The sequence below is a fragment of the Mustela nigripes genome, chromosome 5 (genome assembly GCF_022355385.1).
Source record: "Mustela nigripes isolate SB6536 chromosome 5, MUSNIG.SB6536, whole genome shotgun sequence".
NCBI lineage: Eukaryota > Metazoa > Chordata > Mammalia > Carnivora > Mustelidae > Mustela > Mustela nigripes.
Window position 1 is genome coordinate 7,555,912 of NC_081561.1, and position 7,297 is coordinate 7,563,208.

Here is a 7,297-nt window from a genome sequence, read left to right on the forward strand (position 1 = left end):
TCATTCATTGAATATTTGAGTGTTTTAGGAGCTAGGGATATAGCAGGAAACAAGACTGAAAAATTACCACCTTCAGGTACTTTACATTTTGAAAGCAAGACATTCAACAGATAAGTAAAAAAAACCAATATCAGTAGGGGGTAAATTCTGTGGTGAGAAATAAAGCTGAACAGAGCGAATGCTGGGGAGGTGGGAGTTTGCAGTTGAAAAACAGGCCGCACCGAGCAGCTACATTCGAGCAAATACTTGGAGAATGTGAGTCATGTGCGTGTCAGGAGAGAGGATTGTTCCGGGCAAAGCAAACAGCAAGTGTGAAGCCCCCGAGGCAGAAGTGTGCCTGAAATGTTCCAGAAACAAGAGGTTCCCGTAACTGAGAAAGAGATCAGGTGGTGCGAGGCTCTTAGAGGGTTTCGAGCAGAGGAATGATATGCTCTGACTTGTGTTTTGGAAGGCTCTTGCTCTCTCTGGCCTTGGTGGGGGCCTGAGTCAGAAGCGAGGGTGGGAGACGGGTCGGTTACTATAGTAACGCACGTGCGAGCTGGCGATGGCTCCATTCTCAGGGTAGCAGCGGACTTGACAGTGGCGTGATTCTAGGTTTAACAGAGTGGAGCGAACTGGATGCGCTAAGGGAATATGGGAGGCGTATGACTGAGGGACGGTGTCAGGGTTTATGACCCAAGCGACTGCGAGACTACCGCAGTTGTCACTTCCGGTGCTGGGAAGCTATGTGGCTGGGGCAGCAGAGCACGGAAGTCCAAAGAAATGATCAACTTTTAATTTTTCTTACCGTATATTTTCTATTGGAAATGCCTACTTGAGCCTTTGCATCGGAAACAATTGCTACAAATAAATTGAGTTTCCCTGAAACTGAAGCTTGCACCTGGTGGTTTTATGGTTGGTGGGCTACTAGGGGAGGGCGGGGCACGATCAGCTGAGCTGATTTTAGGTCGTCTCCTCCCCTCCTGACTTTAAAAAAGTTCAAAATCCAAAATGTAAATTTGGGGCTACAACAGTAGCCCCTCTGAAATAGCCTACAGTTAGCCAGAGAGAAACTGACTTAGCAATCCTCTACGTGTTCTGGGTTTTATCTTCAGGATCTTCCCTTTCTCGCACGTGTTTGATCTTACTCTCGGACACGGTGTGTTTGGGGGGTCTTGGGGGGGTCAAGCTCCTCAGTGCTCTCTTTTTCTGAATCTAATACAGTTATAGAATTTGGAATCCATGTCTCCTGGGCAGAAGTAGTGTTAGCAAGATAACAGGAACAATACATTCTCATTGGCATTGCTGCGGGGAGGAAGTGGCTTGTAAGACCCCAAAATTTGGGACTGTTGGGGGATTCTAATCTGAGGAACATTCTTCTGGTAACTGTCTTGCTGATAGTCCATTTCCTTGTTTGGATTCAGGGCCGCAGGCTGTACTGACCAGTAACCACTGCTGATATTCCTGGCAAACTTGTTTGAAACCGTGTTTCCCCATTCCTGTCTTTCTCACCTGAAGGCTTGGAAGAAGGAGCCTCTTCTTAAGCAAACTTAGAGGGCTACTTGCTGACTTTGACTGCAGTTGAATTTTGAGTGCTTGACAGGTTTGAAGTGCCCATGGATTCATTATTTTCATTATTGGTACAGTTACCTTCCATCTGGGGAGGTGGGGTTTGGGTCTTGACTCAAAGGCTAGGGCATAACTTTGTAGCTTGTCAATGTGTCTGATTTCCTGTCCTATTTTGTTGATATTTAATCCTTCCACATAATGTGTTTCTGTTTACTGTGAGAAATTGGGGCCATTTCTTTAAAGCACAAAATCACAGCTTTCACCTGTGCCACTCCAGTTGTCCTTCTTCCTTTGCTAAAGCAGTTTGGGCACAGAACTTCTACCGCCCCAGCATCTGAGCGTGGCCTTGCAGCGAAGAGACATGGACTGTGGCAGCTTTTTGCCTCAGTCTGACCAAATGGGGACCCAGGGTTCTGGGCTGCTGTCAGGTTTCCTTCTGCTTTATCTCTGCTCAATGGAGATGGACTCAAGAGGTTGGAAAACTCTATGGTTTGGTACTAAGTTGTTTGAGACCATCTCTTCTTCTCATGAATGTTCCATTGAATTCAGTGCAAGAAGCTTGCTGTTTCTTGGTAGCAGGCCCATCCCGTTTTGTGGCTATGATTTCATTAATCTTTTGGCTCAGAAAATGAAGAGTTGAAAAAAAATTATTCTAAAAGCTGGTAAAAGTTCAGTTTCAGGATAACTCCAATGTCATGACTCCAAATGAGGACATTAAAATCCTTTCATTTTCAAAAGCTTGACAGGTTCTCTAACTTTTCATTGTTTGTACATAGTAAGTAGAGACTATGCCCATTCAGAACTCTGCCTTGATTTCTGGGGGTTACTTTTTGATGATGAAAGAGTTGCATGGATCAGCAGCTTCTCCAAGTTTAGTTTCCTAGAAAGATGTTTGGCGACCACATCAGATGGACACAGTTTTCAGCCGTGGGCGATCAGGAAGCAGGAGCTCTTTATGTTTTGTCTCCAATCAGATTGAGTTATCACATTCCCTACATTTTGCTTGCAGTTTTTAACTTCCATAGCCTTTGAGTTTATGTTGCCTTGGATAAAAAGGCTTTTATAAATGTCCCAGGGAGGGACGCCCGGGTAGCTCAGTTGGTTAAGCATCTGCCTTTGGCTCAGATCTTAATCCCAGGTTCCTGAGATGGAATCCCACATTGGGCTTGGAGCCTGCTTCTCCCTCTGCCTGCCACTCCCTCTGCTTGTGCGCTCCCTCTCTCTCTCTTCTCTTTCTGACAGATAAATAAATAACATTTAAAAAAAAATTGTCCCAGGGAAAATTGTAGTTCAGGCTATCAAATCATTTAAGCTAGTTTCCAAAGGAGAAGATGCCTTTCTTGCATCTGTGTCCTCCAGAGATCTCAGTCCCCGTTGACAGTGGTGTGGAAACCTCTGGACTTGAATGTGGGGAACCAAAACTTGAACTGATGGAATTCTTGACTGGTTTTGGCTTTCCTTTCCTTCATTTTCTGCATCACTCCACATCCTGCTTTGAGTGCTGGCAGGCCGTGATTATGAATGAGCAGGTGGCTTTCCTATGGGTAGTCTAATCACACAGCCTTGTCCTTGTCCTCAGGGGTTCCCCCCTCCCCCAGAATAGTAAGGGGGTCATTTAATGTGCAAGCAGAGCTATCTCTAGCTCTCTAGAGAGGTTTTCATGTCTCATTAGTGCTACTTAGTAATTTTGTTCAAAGGCTGACCAACTTCATCTACTTCGGGTGAAATTTCAGCCTTTACAAATCCTGTATGTGAATGTCATGGGGTTCTAGATTTGTCGTTGAAAAAGATCCTTGAGGCCAAAGAATTGTTGGAATCAGGATGCTGGAGTGCAGAAGCTGGAAAGAGAGGAGGTGAGAGATACTGAAGGTCATGCTCGTGGAGGGTTGCCCTTGGCGTAGTATCTGTTGGTGGCCGCAGGAAGGGAGCAGACAAGAGCACTGAAGACTGGAAGGTCAAGGACCTGAGGCCAGGGCTTGGGCAGGACCATCTGTGTTAGGACAGGCCTCGCTTTAGAGCATCAGTAAGGGCCCTACTTGAATCCTCAGAGCAAGAAGGGAAGTGGGCCAGGAGTGGGTGGCATTGATGCTTGCCCCGGGAGGTGAGTGGTGTCTGATGACCTCAGATTCAGGGTGGCAGGGCAAGCAGTGCCCTCGGGAGAGCCAGAGTATAAATAGGACAAGGAAGAGGGGACCCGCAGAGAAGATGCCGAAGACACGGGGCTCTTTGCTGGTGTCTGACCAGGAGTTCCAAAAGGCCCTGTGGGAGTATTTCAGGACTTAGAAAGGTGTGAAGGGGCCTCTGAGCTCAGGTGCAGGCCCCTTGGTGGTGTTGGTGGCTTCAGATTCGCAGAACCTGCTCCATTAAGTAGGCACATGCCGTGACTGTGGTGGGGACAGTAGCTGTGCCCACCTCACAGAGTTGGTGTGAGGGACGCTGAGGAGAGCTGCAGGCAGCTTGTGGAGGCCGGGACCCCCGCCTCAGTCACTGGAAAGGGAGCAGCCAGGCCCATGGGGGCTTCTGTTGCCATGTAGGGAGAAGCACACATGACCACGTGAACTCCCTTGCCTCCTGCAGAAGCCACCGAACCCGAATCCAGGGAGCTTCCTGATGTCATCAGCAGTGACAGGAAATGCACTGCTCACCGGGACGGGATAACTGATGCTGGGAGCAATCGGTCCGCCAAACCCAAGTCAGAAGGTCTGTCTCGGAAAAGGAAGAGCTAGTGCAAAACGTGAAGGCAGTCGAAGAGACCTGCATCCCAGTGCTGGGGACTTCGTTTGGATCCCAATTAGACCAAACCAGTTGTAAAAAGATGGATTTTTTTGGACACCCGGGTGGCTCAGTTGGTAAGCACCTGCCTTTGGCTCAGGTCATGATCTCGGGGTCCTGGGATCGAGCCCCTCATCAGGCTAGCTGCTCAGCGGGAAGTCTGCTTCTCCCTCTGCCTGCCTCTTTCTATTCTCTCTCTCTGACAAATAAAATCTTTTTTAAAAATGGACTTGTTTTGTTCATTAGACAAAAAATTTTAAATGGAGTAGGTATTAGATGATAGGATGGGATTGTAATTTTATTAGATATGATAGTAGTAGTAGTGTTCCATTTTAAAAATTGTGCCTCCTATAGACTGAAGTCTTTATGCATCCAACAAATATGTCTGGGATTGCTCGAAAATACTCCATCTTTTTTTTTCATTTTTTTAGTTAACATATAATGTATTTGCCCAAGGGGTACAGGTCTGTGAATCATCAGGCTTACACACTTCACGGCACTCGCCATAGCGAATACCCTCCCCAATGTCCATAACCCAACCACCTCCCTACCCCTCTCCCCCCAGCAACCCTCAGTTTGTTTTGTGAGACTAAGAGTCTCTTATGGTTTGTCTCCCTCCCGATCCCGTCTTGTTTCAGAAAATACTTTCATCTTTATCCCTATTCTTAGAGTAGACAAGACAAGATCAACAGGACATTAATAATTGCTAAAGCTGAGTAATCAGTGTATAGGGAGTCATTGTATTCTATTTTGATGTATTAAAGTTTCCATAAGAAAAGGTTTCTTTTTTATAGGAGTTAAAGTATGTCACACACAAGGTTTTTCACGTAATAGTAGTGTCTATATATGAATCGTAATGCCTTCCTGATGCTTCCCTTGCTTGGTGTCACTTGAGATGACCTTTTGGCTCTGAAATCCAGATGCTACTCGTAGGATGCAGTTCGGGAACTTGTATATTGAACAAAGACTAATGGAAGTTTTAGCTTTGTCAAGCCTGATCCTTGTTTTAAAATCTGATTCCATCTTCAGAGGGCCTGTCCTGATCACTCGGTTTGGAATTGCAGTCTGCCCCCTTCCCAGCGGCCCCTACACACCTGTACTGCCTTTTCTCCACATTATTTTCCTAGGGCTCCTCTAACAAACTTACGTACTGAATTTACAGATATATGTATCATGTGTCTTCGCTCACCTCCCAAACTCCAACTAGAATGTAAGCTTCATGAGGGTAAAGATTTTTACCTTTGTTCAATTTTGTATCCCAGCACCTAGCATGCTCTCTGGAACAGAATAAATGCTCAGTAAATATGTAAGTGATTAGTAGGTTGTGTTTCTTTAAAAAAAAAAAAAAAAAAAAAAAGAGGGTATTACATCAATATGCACCCTGCATGTTTGTAACAGTGAAAAGCAGGAGTTGATGTGGACTGATTTGTACCACTCTAGCCCTACACTGACCAGTGGTGTCCATTTTAAGGTGGTTGACCTAAGCTTTGTCTGTGGGCCCCCTTGGCACTCAAGCCGATGGAAATGATGGGTTTTAAACTAGATCATTATTTTGATTTTGAAGGTGTGAGACCGTTTGACCATTATCCAAAATGCTCAGCCAAAATTCGACTGACTAATGAAATATTCAATTCTAAATCACCGCAATAAATGACAGTGGAAGTCTTTGAAACTAAGGCTTAGAATTTATACAGTTTGCCATCTTTTCCCAAATAAAGACCGAGAGTTTTTAAGATAAATTTATCTTATTAAAGATTTTTATTTATTCATTTTTGTGTAAGAGAGAAAGAACATGAGCATGAATGGTGGACAGAGGGAGAAGCAGGCCCCCTGCTGAGCAGGAACACCACGGAGGGACTCGATCCCAGGATCCCGGGATCATGACCTGAGCCAAAGGCAGACGGCTAACTGACTGAACCACCCAGGGGCCCGATAAATTTATCTTAAAAGGTGGTTGTGAGTGTAAACAAGACCTCTGCTTGCTTGACAGGCTGACAACTACCCCAGGGAAGCACCGTCCTGATCCTTTTCTTCAATAGGGCATAAAATAGTTTTCCAGCTGCAAGACACTGGTGTGATTGTTATTTTTTGGTCCTGCCCCACCTAGTTCATCATAAAATGATACCAGTACTGGCAGGAGTCTCCTACTTGGGAGCTTGTCTCCTGTTGCCCCACCACGTGAACATTGTCAAGGCTTGCTTGAGGGGAACCCTCTCTTGGCTGGGGAAAGGGTGAGTCACTTTCCTTTGGAAGGAAATTTTTAATCTGTAGACTGAGAGACCACATAGTCATAAGACTTTTTATTTACAATTCCATTATATATAAAAGTGTAGCAGATCAATGATTTAGAAAAGAACTTTCAAAGCCAAGGGACCAAGCTAGAATGGCATCTCTTAAAAGAGTTTGTTTATTAAAGGTACAGTCAGTGGGTTTAAGGGGCCAGTGACCCCACAAGGCAGGTTTGCTTTTTATATGAAGCATGATGTCAAGGCCCCATTTTCTTACTGTGTGCCATGCGAATTTCCGGATAGAGTTCTGTTCCTTGTCCCTGCAATAACGTTTGCACCTCTAGAGGGAGCTGTGCTCTTGCGTTCTAATTATTAACCCGTCCTGTAAGCTGCATGAAAGGCCTTTAGGCTGCTGATTGCCAGGACTTTCAGACTGCCCAGGGTGCACAGGACCAGGACCGGTCAAGATCATCTCTTTATGTACCCCTTCAAGAAGGATTAAATGAACCCATCTTGTTAACAGCAGGTGCATGTTTGGCGGCTGAGTTTTGAGTCCGTTCTCTTAAAGAACTGAGGAGTTAGCATTTTTTCCAGAAGTGGTAGCTCCTTTAATGAGGAGTTGCTTTTCTTTAAACAGCACACAGGCTTGGAGAAAAGAGTAACAATCACACAAACACAGACTCCTGAAGAGCCTTAGACTGGGAGTCTGGCATGCTGTGAACTTGCTAGGGACTCACTTTCTCTTTCTG